We start from the raw sequence: 23,132 nt of genomic DNA, 5'->3' as shown, positions 1-23,132 counted from the left end.
TGGTTTACAGACTCCTAAGACAGCCATAGCAGGGAAGGATTTTATCATATTCATCCTGCCCACTTGCCTAAATTAAATGCCTTTCAATTAAATTCTTTCATTATTTCAATAACATGTAAAGAACAACATGTATATTCGTCATTTTTCTGCGTATCAGGGATACAGCAGAGGAGAAAAGACATTGACAAGGACCCCTGTATTTATGGAAATTATTTTTGAGTTAGTAAACACAGATAGTGTAATAAATGAATTCTCATATTGTGAAAGGAGATGAGAGTTGCAGAAAAATCTAGACAGAGTGTGGTATGAATAATTAGAAAAGTAAAGATGGGGAGGCGTCAGATTTTAAATAGGATGATTAGGACACAACTCTCTGGAAATGTGATATATGACTGGAGACGTAACAGGTGAGAAAGCTGAGTAAGATTCTATTTAGAGGGGTGATGTTCCAGGGGAAAGAACTAGCTGGGGTACAGCCCGGAGGTGTAAACCTCACAGGCATGAGAGTCATAGCTGGGAGGTGAGTGTGGTTCAAATCCAGTGGCTACTAACGTAGGTTCATAGACAACAGGGACCAGATGACATCAGCCCTGTGCTCATTCAGAGGACTTTGGCTGTGACTCCACATAAAAAGTGGGCCATGGCAACGTTCTGACACAGGAGGGACACAGACGGCTTCTCTTTTCCCAAGAGTAACCCTAGCCACCTGGTTGAGAAGAAAAATAGGAGAGAGTGAAGAGAGAGAGGCCAGTTAGGTTGTTCAACAACAATATAGCACATTGGAACTGATGGATGGTCCCACCAAAGAAAAGCAAGAGAGGGTCTGTCCTGGCTATGCCTTGGGGGTGTGGATAACAGGATGCAGGGGGCAAGAGAGAAAGAGAGATGAACCCCAAGGATATTTTGGCTTAGCCACTGCAATAATGAAATAAGAAAGCACAGAGGATTTTTGCATCTATGTTCATCAGTAATATTGATCTGTAATTTTCTTTTTTATGGTATTTTTGTCTGGTTTTGGTATCAGGGTGATGGTGGCCTTATCGAATGAGTATGGGAGTTTTCCTTCCAAGACATGGAAGCTACCTAAATGTTCAACAACAGAGGAATGGATAAAGAAGATGTGGTACATATATACAATGGAATATTACTATAAAGACTTTAAAAATGGTCCACATCAGGGCTTCCCTGGTGGCGCAGTGGTTGAGAGTCCGCCTGCCGAAGCAGGGGACGTGGGTTCGTGCCCCGGTCCGGGAAGATCCCACGTGCCGCGGAGCGGCTGGGCCCGTGAGCCATGGCCGCTGGGCCTGCGTGTCCGGAGCCTGGGATCCGCAACGGGAGACGCCACAACAGTGAGAGGCCCACGTACCGCAAAAAAAAAAAAAAAAAAAAAAAAAAGGTCCACATCAAAAAAATCTTAAAAGAAAAAACACATTGATGTATTTAACTACATTTTATGCATTGCATGGGAAAAGACCATCAACAAAATCAAAAGGTACAAGGAAAACTCATTAAAGACTGATTCTTTAAACATATAAAGTGCATTTTAATATATACATGTACAAATGAACAAGCCCAACAGAAAAGCCCAATAGAAAAAATTGGATCATATAAAAAATAGATCACTGACAAAAATGCTGATTTATGAAAATATATTAGTCTTATACACACTAAGAGAAATGTCAGTTCAAATGAAAACATCCACTCATTCGACTGGTGAAGATGACAAAGTTCGACAACACTCACCAAATTAATGAGCAGATGCTGAAACTGTCTCATATATAATTGGTGAGCATGGAAATCACTGCATCAATGCCAAGTGATGTCACACCAATCACAATTAAAAATTCGCATGCAAAAAAAAAAAATTCGCATGCATCTTCCTCCAGTAATTCTGTATGTCCCAAATTTTGAAGTAGAAACAAAATTTCCTCCCACTTCAAGTTTATCCAGGCAAGGCGATTAGCACTCATCTCAGATCTTCTCGGAAAGGAAAACTGTTTTAATTGGTGTCTAATAAACATTAAAAGCCCTCCCACGTGGAAACACCTGAAGTCAAGCCATACTTGTTCATCAGCACATGGGTGTGAATGTTGACTCTGCATCATTTCCCTTTTTCTCGTCCTCCGTTTCAAAAGATTTTCTTGTTTTTGGCATGTCTAACTGCCCCTCCAATCAACGAGGACATACCGTGTGGAAAGCAAGAGGAAAATCAGGTTTTACCTTTGTAGATACAGTAGAAATATTTACATAGTCTTTACGATTTTTATGCATGGGAACTGGTCCCCAGTGGCCCAACGACTCTGCCTTTTTTGAACACTCTAAACCATTATTTAAACCTGGACATGGGTAAGACCTTGCACTCACAGAGAATGCAAACAGGCAGAGAGATTATATTTCTATTTTATTCTCATTTTCCATCTCCAGCTGGGAAAGTTCAAAGTGTATTAAGACCTAGGAATAGAAACAGAAATAGCATGCTATCCTGTGGGTAGGGGACCACTGTCATCAGCAAATTAGAGGTGAACTAGGGGTGCTGGAATGAGGAACATTGTCAGAATCGGGTTGAAATGACGACTCCATCAATTTTCAGTCATAATCCTGAGTGCGTTCACCTCTCTGAGACCTACTTCCCTGGTCTTTGAAGTGAGAAGAATTTAGCTCTGAGAAGTCATATTTATAAGGATTAAGCAAGAAATTGTTTGCAAAGCATCTGTACTCATGTCTGACAGATGACAGAGAGTCAACCAGCAATATTTTTTCTTTTCCCTAAACGACAATTGCTAAAATAAGATGGGTAGAGAATTCCATGGGACGAAGCAGGATGGTGTTGATAATTCTGTAGGTGCTGGAGGCCATGTTAACCGAGCTTATTTGAATCCCAAGTTTCCTAGGAAGAGGGTTATTGATGATGGATGGAGTGGGCACAGAGGCAGAGGAACGGGGCAAGGTGATTTGGCAAAGCAGAAGAAGCTGGTGTAGTCGTAGAACTGGTGATTAGGGGGGAGACTCACCATGCAGACTGTGACTCTATTTTAAAGAACTTTACGAGTCAAAGGTAAGCAGTGACATGTCGTGGGCGCTGATTAAAGAAAATCTGAAGCGTAAGGTGTTTGGTTTTTGGTTTGTTTTGTTAAGAAAGATACATTCTTGGAGATGTGTTGAATAATCAGGTAAAAGTTGGAGAAAACATAGGGAATGATAGCAGCTTACCCATTTGTTACAGGTTGGATTGTGTCCTCAAAAATAGACAGACTGAAGTTCTAACCTCCTAGTCTCTGTGAATATGACCTTATTTAGAAATCGGGTCTTTGAAGATGCCATTAAGATATAAGTTAAGGTGAAGTCCTATAGGAGTAGGGAGATCTCTAATCCAGCATGACTGGCGTCCTTGTAAGAAGAGAAGAAACAGGGACAGACACACCCAGCGGAGGAGGCCAGGTGATGATGGAAGCAGAGGGTGAAGATGGAGCCTCAAGCCAAGGATTGACAGCAGCCCCCAGAAGCTGGAAGAGGTACGGAAGGATGCTCCCCTAGAACCTCCAGAGGGATCGCAGCCCTGCCCACACCTTGAATCCCAATATCTGTCCTCCAGACCTGTGAGAGGATACATTTCTGTTGCCCTACGGCACTTTGTCGCAGCAGCTCTAGGACTGTGATGACATTTAAAGCTAAATAATAGAATGGAGAAAGTGAGCACAGTCATCGTAAGAACAGAGAACAAGGCATAGACTCAGTGAATAATCAGAAGTTAGAATCTGAACCTGAGAGGACAGGAAAGGAGAAGGCTGAGACGGGAAGTGTCTCCTACCAGGACTGGGTGAATAACGGTGTCTCGAATCAGTTTAATGAAGTTTGGGGAACACAGTGAGCACACCGCAGATGATACATTTCAACTCTCGGCAGGGGAACAGGAAGACAAATCCAGTGAGAAATCAAGAAAACTGAAAGGAGACATCAAAGAACTGTGAGATGAAATAAACTAAAAAAAAAGGAGCAAAGGAGAACGCTACCTAAGAAACCAAAGGAGAAGGGATGCCCACGGGTGTGGGGTGATCAAAGGCCCCCAATGCATGAGGCAGCTGTGTTGGGAGACCGACATCTGATCTCCAGACCACGCAAGTCACATCCTGAGAAGAAGCAGAATCAGGGAAGGAGTTGACATTTCCTCACTCCCAGTGCAGGTGTTCAGGTCAGCTGAGACCCAAACGGATGGCCAGTGCAGAATTCTGCAAGGTTGTAAAATTTCTATCAAAGAGGAGCTTTCAGAGACACGGTTTCTCCCTTATCAGATGCATCTGTTGATGGGGGCTGGCTCTCATGATAAAAACTCTAGACCCTCCTCATTCCCGTCAACTTCCCCTGGAAACTACCTTCTGAGGATGCTTTCATTTACATCTACCCATTATTTAATAGACAGAAAGAAGAGGGATGGCACCTTATAACCGACTACTTACTAGGCATTGGGTAAGGTGTTCTATGAAATCAACACTGCAAGGTATGACTGTGTCTCCTCTTTTTCCACAGGGGGAAGCAGTGATATGATTTTTCAACATCAGGCAAATAGCAGATGGCTCACGTGGTCTTTGAAACCAAGCCCGTGTCCCAGGAAACGGCGAGCCCTCTCGACTTTTCATTCTGCTGTATTCCTACGTGACATCTAGTGCCTTCCTGAATTTTCCAAATTACTGTCAAGGTAGCGCTGTCATAGGAGTATATCCGTGCATCATTTGACATCATTATAAGATATTTTGTCCTCCTTTTGGATATTTTTAAGAAGGAGAAGGGTGTGCTGCCTCTTCCGGGTCCATGTATCATCTTAGCATAACTGAGTCCACCTCCTGCTTTCTTGACAACTGTCCAACTCTCAATGTCTGCTTTTGGCTCAGTGTTTCAGGTGATTCTATCAAAAATCCTTTGAGTTCTAAGAGTCTTGCACTGCTCTGCAAAGGAGCATGGCCCCTTGTCTCCTTGTGAATGCCAAAAGTAATATAACCCAGAGCCTATGCGTAATGCATGAGCTGACTTCACGCCGGGGTTATTTCTGGCATTGAGCATGTGCCTGCAAATAGTATATAGTATATGTATAGTGTATAGTATCGATATATGAAAAAGCAAACGTTTTTGGATGATGATGACTGAAAGATGAAAACAATGAACTGGCATTCAGCCTTGCAGATTCTGGGCTGAAATGTTACATGCATACATCTAATACTTTTAAAAACACAGGTTTGAGATGATTCAGTGGTTTGGCAGATAGATCCCTGGTTCTCTCCTGTAAGTGCGTTCTCTTTATTTAAGTACGATGAGTAGATTTTTTTTTTTTTAAATAGTCTGACTGTGTGGCGGGTTTCTGAATGATGAGAAGCAATTCCCTAAAAGAGCCTAACGGCATTCTCCAAATCTTTTACTGTGGGATACTCACCACCCCCAGAAACAGCCACCACTGATGAGCTATCCTTGACGAGAGTTCGGTTCATCCCAGAGGAAGAGGTACCTTTCCCTATTGACGTTTGAGTGTTGAGCGGTCAAACTGGCAAAACATCTCTGGATTGCATCCAAAAATCTGTGGATAGATATTCTGATGCCTTTTGTGCCCAAACACACGTTGGAAATCACAAGGAGAAGAAAAGGTTTGGGCATGGGCAGAGATGAACCCTGCACAGAGCTGAATACCTCGCAAAGTTACATAAAACAGCCCCTCAGCCGATGTTGGAATATCCCCTCCCTATTCCAGAGAAGGTATCTGTCAGCTCTTTGCATCAAACTCTAATCAGCTTCCTACATTGCCGAGTCATCCTGTGCATCGTAAGAGCTTTCATTTTGAGGTCTTCTATTGCTTTGACCTTTGATGAAATACGCCTTGTCTTTCCCAGCCCCTGGTGCCTCTGGACACCCCCTGGCTTGTGGCTGCATCCCTCCCATCTCTGCCTCTATCGTCACCTGGCTTCTCCTCTGTGTCTGTGTGTCTTTTCATATAAGAACACCAGTCACTGGATGCAGGGCTCATGACACATCGAGAATGATTTCGTCTCAAGAGCTTCAATTAATTCAGTGTGTAAGACCCTAATACAAGTAAGGTCCCATTCTGATGTTTTGGGTGGATGTGGACTTAGAGGGACATTATTTAACCCAGCCAAGCCGCCTAGAGGCAATGCTGAAGCAGGGAAAACGGAGAGTCCAGAGACAAAGAGAGAGCGACTGCAGGACTGGGCCACAGAAGATGCCTGCAGCATGTATACGACTGACAGCAAGGCCAGCAGGAGTGACCCTCAAAAAAGACGGAAGTGCCTGTCACGAGGTCAGAGGAACCAGGAGGGTTGTTTCAGGAGCCCACAAAGGGGATGGATTGAAACAGATGAGGAGGGACCCCCAGAGGAGGGAAGGGGGGCAGTTAGTGTTTAATGGGGAAAGAGTTTCGTTGCTGTAAGATGAAAAGGGTTCTGAAGACGGATGGTGGCGATGGGCACACCACATGGTGAATGTATTTGATGCCACTGAACTGTACGCTTCAAGATGCTTAAGATGGTAAACGTGCTGCATATTTTCCCACAACAAAAAAAATACAGTAAATGAAAGAGAAAGTTTTCCAAGCTTCCAAATGCCCTGGGTCTTCACTTTCTCCTGCCACACAAGTTTCGTCAGCTCCAGGACACGTGGTTACAGCACCTGCCTCGAAGTGGCGTTATTTCTTCCATCTCATCTAAACCCAAAAGACTGCAACCTTACGTTTCGGTTGTCGTGTATCTTTCGAACAGCACTGAGTTGTGGTAGCTTTTAAGTAGCCCATAAACATGATTTAAACTAGTAGGGCAGAGAAGGAACCCACAGTTTACAGAGAGAAAGAGTAGGAGGAAAGAAAATAAAATTGTCAAAGCCATTTGGAAATTAAGCTCCTTTCTCCAACCTTTGGTAAGGGAAAAAGAAAGAATGGAAAGCAGTGAAACACATGTGAACATAGCAAGAGGAATTTCAGGTTATAAGCGCTTCTCCTCTGCCATTTAAGTTAAGACAGGCTTTTATTCTTAATCATTTATCTAAAACCTACAGTCGTTCTCACGATAACGTGCCAGAAACCATTTGGAGGATGTCTGCTTGAACCTTCTTTTCGGGATAAAAGTTTAGAAAAGCAAGCATGGTGAACACAGAGTTAAAGTGGCGATTCTAGGGAAAGCACTATCAAAATGAAGAATTATTGAACACTTTCCACATTTTAATTATTACCATATGCTTACTTTTCAGTTCCCATTGATATTCAATAACTCATGACCACATGTTGAGACAGATCATCTGTATCATATCCTTATTGATCTCCTGGGGACCTTGCTTATCTAGTCAGCTTAAGGCAGCTCACTCAGTGAGACCTGATTTATAATCAGGGTGTACATTTCTAATGACTATTTTTTCCACAACCTGAAAGGCACCCCACATTAGAGAAATATGAAGATAGAATGGTGATGGTTAATCTAATGCGGATATAAATTGGCTACAATAATCATTTTTTATTAAATATATTCAAGTGGAAAGGACCAATGTCAATTTAGGTATAGCTGGCATGATTTCTAATGAAAGAGACTACTATATTTATTAAACCACCTTAGTTTCATGGTAACTGCATGACGACATAGGAAGTTACTTGGTATCAGAAACACAGAGAAAAGATGTATGCTACAATGAAAAGATAAAATACAAACTTGTTACTTTTTTTTGAACATGTGGAGATTTGGAAATGAACAACCAAGAAGAAATGAGCATATAACTTACATGCACTTAGGATGGGGCCAGGTTCTGAGTCCACCATGGGTGTTGTTAATTGCAGTACCCAATTAATTACATTTAGTTATGTCTATAATTGTGGGCGTTCAAAGGCGTCACTTGTGGATCTATAAGACTTATGATTATAATTACTGATCTGCCCTTTTTTCATAAAACAAATTATGCATTACCTCATCAAAATACTCAATCAAAAAAATCTAGAGGGCTTCCCTGGTGGCGCAGTAGTTGAGTCCGCCTGCCGACGCTGGGGACACGGGTTCGTGCCCCGGTCCGGGAGGATCCCACATGGCGCAGAGCAGCTGGGCCCGTGAGCCATGGCCGCTGAGCCTGCGCATCCGGAGCTTGTGCTCCGCAACGGGAGAGGCCACGGCAGTGAGAGGCCCGCGTACCGCCAAAAAAAAAAAATCTACAGAGACGTTGACGATTACATTCACACAAAAATATATGTAGAAATTGTTACGTGTATATCTGATGGACCCTCATAGAATTTTGTGAATGAGAAAGGACAACACATACCTTAGCATGTGTATCACGCACTACATGCTTCTTTCAGGATAGCACCTGTATTTCTGGGAATTGACTGGCTATGTATTGGCTACTGATGAGGCTAATGATTTAGTTCATGAATTCGAGAAATCTGGCCCAAAACGTATGAAAATAAAAATTACGTTGTATTCACCCCTGACTGACATATTTCCTTAAGATTTAGACACCAGGCACTTCGAAAACTAAAAACTGAATATTCCCAGAAAATATAAAATGATCTGTAAAAAGAAATCCATTTAAATTGAATACAAATTATAATAAATGAATATGAATATATGATGAATATGTAATTAATATAATGAATAAATATATATCATAGTATTTAGTAATATACAGTGTATATTACATATTTCTCAATATAGCAATATATATGAATTACAGTCATGATTATAATAATCTAATCATAAAATGAAGAGCACAATGCCATTCACGATAATACAAAATATACCATACATAGGAATACATTTATCAGGAAAATATATGAATTTAGAGGGCAAAGGAAAATGCAAAACTATTTATTTAGAGAAAGAGACTGGAAAAGGCTAGCTCAATGAGTAGCAGGACCCAGTTCTATTTATATAATGTGTTTACATTGGAGATTGGCGTTTTGGTCCCAGCAGTCATTCCCGATACCTGTGCCACACCCACTGCTCATGTCAAGGCTACAAAAGCTCAGAAGTCGTGTTCCACGTAGAATTACTATACAACTGAGCAACGCCACGCCAAGAAAAACGGAAGGATCCACTCCAATACTTAAGCACAGCTGTTCAGAGCACCTTCATTCCTACAGCCAAAAAGTGGAAACAACCCAAGGGTCCATCCACAGAAGAATGCAAAGAGATCAGGTGGTCTATCTGCACACTGCAATCTCATTCAGCTACAAACAAGAATCAAGTACTGCTACGCTTGGATGAACCTTGAAAACATCCGGGAAATGAAGGGAGAAAGTCACAAAGACCACACCTTGTATGGTTCTGCTTATAAAAGAAATGTCTGGAAGAAGTAACCCACGGGGATAGAAAGGAGGTGTGCGCTTGCCAGGGGCGGTAGGGTGACTGCTAACAGACAAAGTAGTGATTCTTATGGCATATGACTCAAATCTCAATTTTAAAAACTGTATAAGAAGAGAATAGATAGGGGTGAATTAAGTGGACGTGACCTTAAAAGCTCAGGAAAGGGAGTAAAATTACTCATTCATATTGGATTCAAAAAGGAAAACAATCAGATTTTAATCTCAATAATATCCAATTAAGGAATGGTACAAAGCCTCTGTAACAAGCTAATGGATGGCCAGAAAATATGAATATGAATTTTAAGAAAGGAAAATTATTGACAGAAGGTATGATACAGAAGAAAAAGGAACAGAGTATAGGCACCAACAAAACACCACAATTTACAATACAGTATGGTTATTTTAAATACATCAGTAATTAGACTGGATACTTAGGTCTAAATATTGTGATTTCTATTAAAAGAAAATATTTCTAGACTAGATTAAAAAAAAAATCCAATTGCATGCTGCCTACTGTGTCAATACCTGAAGTATATTCTAGTAACAACAGTGTAAGTAGAAAAACAGAAAGTACGGCATGCAAACATTAACCAAAGTAGTCATTATTCTCATGTCACACTAGTTAGGCTCGAGGACAGAAGTGTGGGGTAAATGAGATTCTATAAAGAAACATGAGCAATCCAGTAAAGATATTAACTATCTTATTTCACATGCATGTCCATGACAAAAGTTCCAAAAAAATACAAATTGTCAAAAAAAAAATTAAAGATAGACATATCCAAACTGAGAGTGGGTGATTTTAACACAATGATCACAGAGACTGATAGAAATTTATGGGGGGAGAAAAAAAAGGATAAAGAGAGTTTCAACAGTATCTTAACAAAATCAGTCCAATTGATTGAACCAAAAATACAGAGTATGCATTCTTTTAAAGTATATTTGGGGACTTCCCTGGTGGCGCAGTGGTTAAGAATCCGCCTGCCAATGCAGGGGACACGGGTTCGAGCCCTGGTCCGGGAAGATCCCACATGCCACGGAGCAACTAAGCCCATGCGCCACAACTACTCAGCCTGTGCTCTAGAGCCCACAAGCCACAACTACTGAGCCCGCGTGTCTAGAGCCCGTGCTCCACAACAGGAGAAGTCACCGCAAGGAGAAGCCCACGCAGTGTAACGAAGAGTAGCCCCCGCTCGCCGCAACTAGAGAAAGCCCGCGCGCAGCAACAGAGACCCAACGCAGCCAAAAATAAATAATTTTTTTAAAAGAAGTATATTTGGAACAATCATGTGATGTGACAAATGTACTAGATATATATATATGACAAATATACTAGAACATAATTCACATTGATACACTGACAGTTTTACAGTGTATGTTCGATAGTCTCAGTAAAATAAGGTTAAACATCAACAAGAAAATTACAATAAATTTCCAATGTTTTGAAAATGAAGCCACACATTTCCAAATAACGCACAGATAAAAGAAGAAATCACAATGTAAATTAGAAAAAAATTGAACGATATCATAAAAAACACACAATGTATGAAAGCAAATGTTATGGACCTCCAACTGAATTTCTTCAAAATATAGTGACACTGGTACATATGTCAGAAAAGGAGAGACACCGAAAAACAATTTCTGAGTTACCTTTCTCACCCATGTGACAAAACAATCAAAAACACCGCAAAACAAAACAGCAAGTATAAGCCAAAGATTGCATATATAATTCCAAGGAGGCACTAATAAAATAAAAATAAAACAGTAAAATAAATAGAGGGAATCTGCTTTTTTTGCAAAGAATCATGTAATTTATAAACCTCTCATGAGACCACACCAAAATAAAAGAAAGATGACACCACTACTAAAATAAAAAGTACCAAAGGCAACCTCTATATACATACTAGTATGAAAGATATATTAAAAGAATACTATGTGCAAATGTATGCTAATTGAATTGAAATTTTAGATGACATGGACCAATGCTTTTTACAAATTAAAAAAAATTGACAGGTGAAGAATAGAAACTCAATAACCCCTATTAACTTTGCAATTATTCACTATTCTGAAAACCTCCACAAAAGAACATCCCAACCCAATGAATACAATGGTGAATTATTCTAGTATTTTATGAAGAACCGACTGGCTCAACATTAACAAATTTGCACCTAATATAAAAAAAGAAAACACTTTTCCACTTATTTTATGAGGACTATATGATCCTAATACCAAATCTGAAAATTGCATTAAATAAATTTCCTTCATGCAGAAAGACAAATATTATAGGTAAAATATTAGAAAACTAAATCCAGGGGCATATACAAGGAGCAATGCATCTTGGTTTTTGTTTTGTTTTTTTTTTTTTGCATCTTGTTTAAGAAGGATTTGAGGAATGCATAGCTGATTTAACACTTTAAAATCCACAATATAATTCTCCACATAATAGACGAAAAAATATATAATATTCTTAAGAGATGAAGATAAAACGCTTGATAATATCATCATTGATTTCTAATAAAAGTCTTTTAACTGTGAATATAAGAAACCTTTTTCATCAAAGGGTATTTCCAATATCTGTACAGCTAAAGTTATTCTCAATAATTCCTTATAGATTTTCCATAAATATATGAAATGGGACAAGGATATCTGCTAGCATAATTTTATTATTTCTATTTCTCACTGTACTGGAGTTTTTTTTTTTTTTTAATTTATTTTATTTTTGGCTGTGCTGGGTCTTTGTTGCTGCGTGTGAGCTTTCTCTAGTTGCGGCGAGCAGGGGCTGCTCTTCGTTGCAGTGCGCGGGCTTCTCATTGAGGTGGCTTCTCTTGTTTCAGAGCACGGGGTCTAGGCAAGTGGGCCAGGAGTTGTGGCGCACGGGCTTAGTTGCTCCGCGGCATGTGGGATCTTCCCGGACCAGGGCTCGAACCCATGTTCCCTGCATTGGCTGGGAGATCCTTAACCACTGCACCACGCGGGAAGTCCTGTACTGGAGTTTTTTTTTTTTAACTTGAAGGTGTAAAGCAAATTTTGACTGTGTATATATATATATTTATAACTCAGAATGAATTATATATATACATTATTTTAAATGAAATATATTATTCATAGAAGCCATGATCAGCTACAGAGAAAATTTGACAGAATCTATAGATATACCATTAGAAATAATAAGCTAATCTAGCAATGTGTCTGGACACAAAGCAATATAAAAACATCAATTTCTGTATGACAGTAAACCAAATTTAATGACGAAACAATTTGTCAAAACATCAAAATAGGAAATATTTGAAAATAAATCTGAGATATACTAGGCATTTACATTCTAAACTGCAAAACACCATTGTGAGAAAAGAATCTAAATTAATGGAGAAATTTATCCTGTTCACGAATTGGGATATTTCTCCCCAAACTTATAAATGAGTTAGCCTAAACTATTAAAAAACAAATCCCAAGTTTATTAAATACATACTGGTAAACTGACTGCAAAACTCATATGGAAATATAAAGGAAGATGCATACCTAAGATATCTTGAAACTTCAGCACAGTACTAAAAGATATACGCTACCAGCTATCTCTAAGTTACTACAATTAAATGGTGTTTTATTGCCACAAATAAAAACTAATTGATGAAATAGAACAGATTCCACCTATGACACCAGATCTATGACTACGTTCACAGCAAACTGCAAAAAGGAACGCGGTCTTTAAAATAAATGGGCTAGTTCAGCAGGATACCCTGTGGGGGGAATATGCACCTTTATTCAACAGCTTTTATATAAATTCATTCTAGTTATACTGTATATCCAAATGCACAATATAAAATAATGATGGTTTTAGGAGAAAACAGGAAATATCTTCATGAGACTGGACAAAATTCCTTAAATAGGGCATAATAATGATAACCATGGTGGGAAGCTCTGATAAATTGCACTAAAATAAAATTAAGCTCTTCCATTTATCAAAGACACCATTACAAGAGTGAAAGTGCAACCCATTAAGTGGGAAAATATGTTTAACAGATATGTCCAACAAAGGATCTATCTTTCTTTCTTTCTTTCTTTCTTTCCTTTCTTTCTTTCTTCCTTCCTTCCTATCTATCTATCATTCTGTTATCTACCTATCCATCTATCATCTATTTATCTATTTATCTACCTATATAACATCACTCAGCTTTCATCTATCTATCCATCTATCCCTGCTATTAAAACTCCAGGAAAAGATGAACATTCCAACGTAAATGTGGAAACTCAAATGCCAACAAACATGTATGAACAGGTTCTCCAAGTGACTTGTCATCAAGATAACGGAATTTAAAACAAAATGATGCTAATGTACTCTTACTGAAAGACTAGGCATAAAATGGCAGGAAGTACCAAATGTCAGTGAGGTTGTAGATAAACTGACAGTTTCTTACTCAACTAGAGAAGAGTAATATGGTGCAGCCACTTGTAAAATCTTTTCTTACACATTGTGATCTAGCAGTTCCACCCTTTAATACCTCACCTCTAGAAATACAGCCATTTACCAGGAAGCATCCCTAAGAATGTGCTTAGCAGGACGCGTTCAGAAGAGCCACGTCCCAGAAAAAAGTCAGACACTGAGGAAAACAGATAATCCCATCAATATTAGAGTGAAAAAAATAGTAGTAAATTCATAGATTGGAATTCTGTATTTTATATCCAACGGTGTAAAACAACATGGATGAATCTTACAAACATACTGAAAGAGTTCACGTACCAAAAAAGCATAGCTGGTAAGTTTCCAATTTTATACAATGTAAAAACAGGGAAAACAATGCTTTTGTGTGAAAACTCCAGTTAGTGTCTACCTGAGGAGGTCAAGACGGATGTAGCCTAGAAGAATCCTGCACGCCGATGTCTTTGCAGGATTGTGTCCACCCACTTGAAAGAAAATGGGTAAAAAAAAAAAAAAACAGTGCAGTGCTGTTTAACAGGAGTTAAACTGACTTTTAACTCCGTGCCTCGCGTAAGAAAAGCAAACGTGCTGATAAAAGCAATTACTGGTGAAGGGAAGGGAACAATTTCAAAGCCAAAAAAGGATTAGCGAGGGGAGGGGGCTATCTTTGGGAGCACCCGTATGGGGGAAGGGCCACATAAGGACACTACTCTGTTTATCGTTTCTGAAATACATCTTTTAGGTAGTCGGAGCGCCCGATGTCTTCCCAGGGCCAAAGGGGCATCATCTCATTGTTCATGAGGATTTCATGACGCTACCGGGTTTGGTGAGTGCATGCATACTTGTATTCTAACATCCCCTCCTGCCCAGGAGAACACAGCGTGTGCATGGCCAGAGTGGTTAGATGGGCAGTGATGCTGTGACCCAGGGGAGAGAGAAGTGTCCTCTGTCTGTCTCTGTCTGTCTGTGGCAGACTCATCTCCCTGCTGGACCCCCAGCTCCCCATCTGCCTCTGTGTGGGACGTGACCCAGCCCACAATAAGAGGGAGATTCGGGTACCCTCATTCCATTGGGCCGTAAGAGCGGTGCCCGTGGAGAAGGTTATTTTGGAAGCTGCATTAAACTGCATGAGGCCACCAGGTGACCGTTTAGGGATGCCATTGCCGTCATTTGCCATAAAATTCCTTAATGGCCTGAAAAAGTTAATGCATCTCTCACATTGCCTCCATTCTAGGAAGAGAATCATAGACCGAAAGAACTGGGTTCAGCGCATGCCTCCCCTGCTTCTCCCACACAAGCCATAGAAACATCACTGTCACCTGCTCTTTAGGAAGTGCCGATGTGCAGTGCCCAAAGCTAACGCGACGGGCTCAGATGGAGCTCTGGGACCAGTAAGTGGGAACTGGAAAAACAAGCCTGGAAAGAAGGTCGGCAACACAGAAAATGAAAACAGAGGTCTGGCTTGTCTTCTCAACCCCCTAAATGGAAATTAGGCTTCCATTCCATCACTACTCTGAAGACAAAACGAAATAGTGTATTTAAACAAGTGCTGACAGACAACTATATTCAATGGCCTATGATAACCATAATGGAAAAGAATATTGAAAAATGAATGCATATATATGTATAACTGAATCACTTTGCTGTACAGCAGAAACGAACACAACATTGTAAATCAACTCTACTTCAATGAAATAAACATTGATTTTTAAAAGTGCTTAGAAAAGTGTATAGCACATAAGAGGAGTTTCATGAATATCTGCAACTCTTACGAATTCAGTAAGTAGTTTTAAGTACTTATTAATGGCCACAATCCCTGCTGTCCATTTTGGAAGATAGAGCTGACGGAGCATCTATCATAGTGCTTCTGGATCAAACATTATTTTTTATACAATTTTATTTATTTCTACAATTTTATTTGTTTATATTTTTATTTTTAACTAACGTATAGTTGATTTACAATGTTGTGCTAGTTTCAGGTGTACAGAAAAGTCGTTCAGTTATACATACATATTTATATTTTTTCAGATTCTTTTCCCTTATAGGTCATTCAAAAATATTGAGTATACTTCCCTGTGCTATACAGTAGGTAGGTCCTTGCTGTTTATCTATTTTATATAGTAGTGTGTATATGTTAATCCCAAACTCCTAATTTATCCCTCCTCCCCTTTCCACTTTGGCAGCCGTAGTTTGTTTTCTCTGTATGTGACTCTGTACCTGTTTTGTAAATAAGTTCATTTGTATCATTTTCTTTTTTTTAGATTTCACATATAAGTGATATCCTATGATATTTGTCTTTCTCTGTCTCACTTCACACAGTATGATAATCTCTAGGTCCATCCACACTGCTGCAAATGGCATTATTTCATTCATTTTTTATGGCTGAGTAATACTCCATTATAGATATGAACCACATCTTTATCCGTTCATGTCAAGGTACACTTAGGGATTTGACCACTTCGTGTGGTCACAGCTCAGGGGTAGGGTCGTACTGGCATCTGGTGAGAAGAAACAGGGATGCTGCTATAAACACCCTACAATGCAGGGGACGTACCCTGCAAACAAAGGACTCTTCTGTCCACAATATTCATAGGGCCACTGTGGAGAACGCTGATCTTGCAGATGCTATTACACTCAGCAGTTTTGGAAGCTGCTGAAACAGAGGGAACACAGAGAGGAAAAGGAAAGAGTTATCACGTAGTTGAAAAGTGTCCTTCTTGGGGCTTCCCTGGTGGTGCAGTGGTTGCAAATCCGTCTGCCAATGCAGGGGACACGGGTTTGAGCCCTGGTCCGGGAAGATCTCACATGCTGCAGAGCAACTAAGCCCGTGAACCACAACTACTGAGCCCGCGAGCCTTGAGCCCGTGCTCCACAACAAGACAAGCCACTGCAATGAGAAGCCCACGCACAGCAACGAAGAGTAGCCCCTGCTCGCGGCAACTAAAGAAAGCCTGGGCTGAGCAACGAAGACCCAACGCAGCCAAAAATAAATAAATTAATTAATTAATTTTAAGAAAAGAAAAGAAAAATGTCTTTCTCGTGCTCCTGAAATGATATTTTGACAAGAAATGCTAAGACCAAGTTAATCTTGGGAAAACGCTTCCGTTTTTTGAAATCGCAAGAGTTGGTTCAAAGGATATGCCAAGTAAGTCAGAATTCCAACGCTTCCATGGTGGTCAAGCTCACGCTTGTTGAAAGGCTCAAGAGGAGAAAAGCCCACTTACGGGCTTTAGTGCCAAGAGTTTGGTTAAATCACTGGGTGACTGTTTTAGCAACAGAGCATTTTACCGAAATAGCTGCTCATCAAGGTCACCGATGAGTAAGGTCAAGATGTCAAGATGTCAAGATGTGAGTTTAGGATTCTGTAATAATCTGGCATATGATGAAAGTCAGCTGCTTAATGTTACGGGTTGAAGTGGGTCTTCCATAAAGATATGTTGAGATCCTAACCCCCAGAATTGTGAATGGCACCTTATTTGGAAATAAGGTCTTCGCAGAGGTGACCATGTTATGAGCCCTTTTGGGGGGACTTTAAAAAGTAGTATGTGTGGTGTCTTTATAAAAAGGAGAAACTGGACACAGATATTCAGACAGAGACAATGTTATGTGATTGGAGTAACGCAGCTGTAGGCCAAGGGATGCCAAGGGTTTCCTACGGTCTCCAGGAGACAGAACAGGCGAGAAAAGAATCTACCGAAAGTCTCAGAGGATTACGGTTAGGGTTAGCTCTGACCTCATTTTGATTTCAGACTTCTGGTTTCCAGAACTGAGGGAATTTTGTTTCAGGCAACCCAACTTGTCATATTTTGCTGCAGCCCCAAGGAAACTAATGCACTTGAGAAAAATATGTTTCTTCTTTAAAAAGCCAGTGCTGTTTCAGAATTTAATTTTATTAACACATATATGTACCCAACTGACTTCATTAAGCAAATTCAAATTTATATAGAAATTGTGGCAAATACCTAGTTTTAAAATTCTACTTCACACTTCACTTCCAGCCACAGTAATTTTTTATTTAATAAAGCAAACGCTCTGGTTTTAAAATAACGTAGGTGTATTGTGAAAGGGCGATAATTTAAATCTATAACTTCAAGTGGAAGGATAAATACAGAGGCCAAACAGGAAGAGATGCATTAAAGGGGCATGTAGTTGCACATATCTGCAAGTAAACAGAATCATGATAGAATGGCGAATTTAGGATTACAAAAAGGTTGGCATCAATGCTCCAACCCAAAACACGAAATTAAAAGTAAATAATTTTTACTTATTTTATAAGTAAATAAAATAAGTTATTATTTACTTATATAAGTAAATAATATTTACTTATCAGGGAATCTAATGCAGAATAGAAAGGCAGACACTTCTCAAAATTGGAGATTTATTTCTACGCAAGTGCAAATAAGGATAATCCTTGAGCAATAAATGTTTGCATTCTGGCCTGTTAAGATTTAAAGAAGTGAGCATGAGAACACAAAATGATAGAGACTTTCTGATTTCCGGAATCCTCCTGGAAGGTGTAAACCCAGGTACACTGCTTGAAAGACTCAACTCAGCTTTGGAAGCAAAAGTGTCAGCCAAGCTCAAAAAATTATGTTTATAAAAGAACACCACTAGGGGCTTCCCTGGTGGCACAGTGGTTGGGAGTCTGCCTGCCGATGCAGGGGACGCGGGTTCGTGCCCTGGTCCGGGGGATCCCATGTGCCGTGGAGCGGCTGGGCCCGTGAGCCATGGCCGCTGAGGCTGCGCGTCTAGAGCCTGTGCTCCGCAACGGGAGAGGCCACAACAGTGAGAGGCCCGCATAGCACAAAAAAAAAAAAGAAAAAAGAAAAAAGAATACCACTAAAAACTACACTGCGCCATGCTCAGAGGTATGAGCTATTCACTGTTCAAAGTGTGTTACATCGACTTATTTGTCTTACAGTTACTTTACAGCAGAAGCTTAAATGATATGATGATTTGATTTATTTGTATTTATTTTCTCTATGTTTATAATGATGATGTGTGTGTGGAAAAAAATGCAAAAATCAATATTAATGTAACTGGGAAGTCTGATGCCACACTAGACAATATTTTAAGGAATGTTTGCTTTGAACTTCTGATACACATGTGATAAAAACTGAAGTGGTGCACATTCCATTGTAACTTTGCCTCCTCTATATATATCTTATGCTTTGAACCTTATCTAAGTGTGATGTTTTTAATATTAGATGAAATAATGTTTATAAAGTGGCCTAAGTAAGGAGCCCAGATTAAATAGTGACCAAACAAGTGGATTTCCATCTACAAGCTTCCATATTCTGCTGGTTCTAGTATCTGATTTTCTCCTACTCTATAATAATTAAAAGACCTCTGACCAGAGTAGGAAGTATTAAGAGGTCAGCAGAACAATGATAAATAATAATAAAGTCTCCATCTTATTAAAAGTTAGACAAGTTACATCTCCATGCACAGAATTTGTTAAAACTACCTCTGATTATTCATAAATTAATTTCAGCAAACATATGATAAAGTGCTTGTGACAGTTAACTGTATGTCTCCACAAAGTACTCAGATATTTGGCTAAACACTAGTTTAGAAGTTACTGTGAATGTATTCTTTTAAAGATGAGACTGAGATTTAAATCAGAAGACTCTGAGTGAAGCAGACTGCCCTCAATAATGTGGGTGGGCCGCCTCTAATCAGATGAAGGTCGTAAGAGATAAAAGACTGAGGTCCCCTGCAGAAAAGGGAAGTCTGCCTCCAGACAGACCTCAGACTTGAGCTGAAACATTAACTGTTGGGTCTCTGGCCTGCTGGTCTATCCAGATTTCAGATGTGTCAATGTCCACAATCATGTTAGCAAACTCCTTAAAATAAAATAAATCTGTGTTTATATATATGTATAAATATAGACAGAGAGGTAGATAGATATTCTATTTCTCTGGAGAACTCTGACCAATATGGTTGTTAAAACTCAAATTGTTGGTACGTGACTTGCTCTATCTACGAGATTCTAGCAAAAATTCCTATACGGACAATGCTATTCTCCAAAACTGACACTGAAATCAACAGACACGTCCACTGGGCCAAACCCATTTCCCTGAGGAAAACGGGCTACAGTGAAGCCACAGATGATTTTGTACCGTTTCATGACATTTTATTCTCCACATACAGCTTTGATGACAGTTGTTTAGAATTATAACTAAGCAAATAATGCTCTTTAAATAACCCAAGTGCTGCTTGGAAGTGATGGGAATTTCAAGTTACTGTTTTAATTTTTCCCATATGGTGAGGCTGGCCTAAGGCATTGTATAATGTGCAGTCAACAAACTCTTTTATCAATCAGAGGTTATTTAAATCCCAAAGTCTCTTGAAACTGCAAAAAAGGGAAAAAGTGGGAGACAGGTGAGGGGGATTGAAGGGAATCCGAACTAAGCATGTAAACTCTTGAGATGTCCTCAATATTCTGAGCTGGAGGGCTTCCCTGGTGGTGCAGTGGTCAAGGGTCTGCCCGTCAATGCAGGGGACATGGGTTCGAGCCCTGGTCCAGGAAGATCCCACATGCCGCGGAGCAACTACGCCCGTGCACTACAGCTACTGAGCCTGTGCTCTAGAGCCCGCGAGCCACAACTACTGAGCCCGCGCGCCTAGAGCCCATGCCCTGCGACAAGAGAAGCCACCGCAATGAGAAGCCCGCGAACCACAACCAAGAGTAGTCCCCGCGCATCATAACTAGAGAAAGCCTGCGCTTAACAATGAAGACCCAACACAGCCAAAGGTGAAATAAATTTTGAAAAGTATTCTGAGTTGGAAAATGGAAATCTTGAATTCAAAGATGCCACACGTTGAGGAAGCTTACTGCACAGTTTACATGAAAACTGGTACCAAAGAATCATGAGTAATTCTGGGAAAATTTCTTTTGAAGCATCTCATTCAAAAGCCCACTACTACATAAAGATAATTAGTTGTTAAGTGGTCTACACCGGCATTCCGACACTAACAATGAAAATGATTTTCCTGAAGATAAAACTTACCAAGATTTTAGTGCACACGAAGTTCAACCTCTTTTAAAAGTACAGTGTGGGAGCTTTCAGCAAATCGATTCAGAACCACAATGTAGGTAGAGAACACTGCCTTTACCCCCAAACATTGCTTTGTGGGCTCTTGCACACAACCCTCCCCAAGCCCTAGCCTCTGACAACAACTGATGTGTTTTCATCACTGTGGTTTTTTGTAGAAGGTAGTAGAAATGGAATCACTGACAAACCGACTTGATCATAATGTAAAATTCCATGTTGCCTTTGTGTCTGGCTTATTTCACTCAGCACACGCTTTCGGGATTCATCCACACTGTGTGTGCGTCCTTAGTTTGCTTTGTGTGATCACGGAGTATTCCATCTTGTGGTCACACCATGATCCATCTCTCTCCTCCCCAGTTGATGGGGAATGCGTTTTTTTCCCTCTTTGGGGGCGATTTTGCATGCACTCTGCTATGAAAAGTCACCTACGTGACTTTGTGTGAATGTATGTTCGCTGACGTGGAGTAAATTTGAAAGACTGAAATTGCAGGATTGTAAGACAAGTGTATTTCACTTTATAAGAAAAAGTTTTCCGGTGTGGTCCTACCACAATACACTCATGGTACGAGAGCTCTAGTTGCTCCAAATTCTTGAGGATCTGTGTCTTTTTAACTTTAAACATGAGCTGTGAGGTGGGGTTGATAGCACCCCCATGGTCCTTTAAATTAGCTAGTGACGCTGAGAATATTCGTATGCCCATAAAGATCACTCATACCTTATCTGTTTGTGTGTGTTTAATTGGGTTCTGCTACGATGAAGCAGTCAGATAAATTAAATGAGTCACACAGGATATCCATCTACCTATCTCCCTCACCTCCCCTCCCCTCCCCTCCCCTCCTCTCTCTCTCTCTCTCTCTCTATCTACCTGCCTTTAATAAAGTTATAACCTAGAACAGCAGAAAGCAATTCTAAGCAAACATAGACAAGTAACAAACACAGAAAACTTTGAAAACTTTGAGGCTCAGTCTATACTCCACCCATGTCAGCTGTATATAGCAAGTCATTTCCCTCTGTTTGACAGTTTTTGTTGTTGTTTTTTAATTTTATCTTTGGACCTTAACAGTTTAATGTTTCCTTTTCCTCAATCTTATTAGGGATTCATTACATTTCTTGAACTATGAATACATGTCTTTCACAAAATGATGAACTCTACTGCCATTTCTACTCCATCCTTTCAAAAAAATTTGATATTTTCGTAGGGATTCCTGAGGCCCTGTTTATTCATTTATTTTCAATCTTTGTTTTCTTTCCGTTGTTGAGATGGAGTATTTCTATAAATCTGACCTCAGGTTTACAAATCCTCTTTCTTCTGCCATCTCCAAATTGCAATGTTTTCTATAACCCAATTTTAGGAGGGACACTCATCACCTCTGCCTTACTGTACTGATCACACAAACGAACCCCAATAAATGTACAGAGGGCACTGCACTGGGACATGAAAAAAAGGGGGGGGCAGGAGGCAAGGGTCATTGGCCCCTAACCTGGAGGCTTGCTATTACACACATACAGTTTCACTCTTTACATGTGTTAAGAGTTCAAGGGCTATAGTGTGTAAAGTAGGGTCCTTTGCCTCCAATTATGCCAATTGGAACAGCGGTCACATGACAGTAATTGCATACCAAGGATCAGGTGGTTTATTTCAAACTCCACACAAGAGACTAGGATACTTTGTAACCTCAGCTGCTGAAATGATGGGCACACGGATGATGATTTTTACTATGATCAAGTAGCGTTTTCATGAAAAGAGTTAAATATGTAAACTGAAGAACTTAAAAATAAGGCCAACTGTATAAAGTGCTGATATGACAAAATGGGTCCTAAAATGCCTTTTTATTGCGCTTTGCCAGAGTTTGTAATGAATTCAGAAAGTAATACTTTTAGATGCTGGTTGGAATTTGTGTCTAGCAATAGAGACTTACAACAGAAATGGCCAAGTATCTGTCTCTTATTATGAGTTCATATATTATTCATCTTATTATAGCAGTAAAGAAACAATTGCAAACAAAAAGTAGTGGCAATTTTGACAGTATACTGGGATTTTAAAAACTGTGAGTGGTGCTAAGTATTTCCATTTTATTTTGCGCTCACAAATACATCTCAGAATGGTGGTTAAAATTATACAAGTGTACCTAAATTCACAAATATAAATTTTTATGCTATTTCTCCTTCTGTGTTCAGTGTTTGGAGGAAAAAAGACTTTGCTGTACTTATTTGCCTGCTTATTCCTCTTAATATTCTGTTTTCTTTTATTTATCTACATATTTATTTATTTTTTTGCCACACCACTTGGCTTGTGGGATCTAGCTCCCTGAACAGGGATTGAACTCGG

This window comes from Pseudorca crassidens, chromosome X (genome assembly GCF_039906515.1).
Source record: "Pseudorca crassidens isolate mPseCra1 chromosome X, mPseCra1.hap1, whole genome shotgun sequence".
NCBI classification, from domain to species: Eukaryota; Metazoa; Chordata; class Mammalia; order Artiodactyla; family Delphinidae; genus Pseudorca; species Pseudorca crassidens.
Note: the sequence above shows the minus strand (reverse complement) of the source record.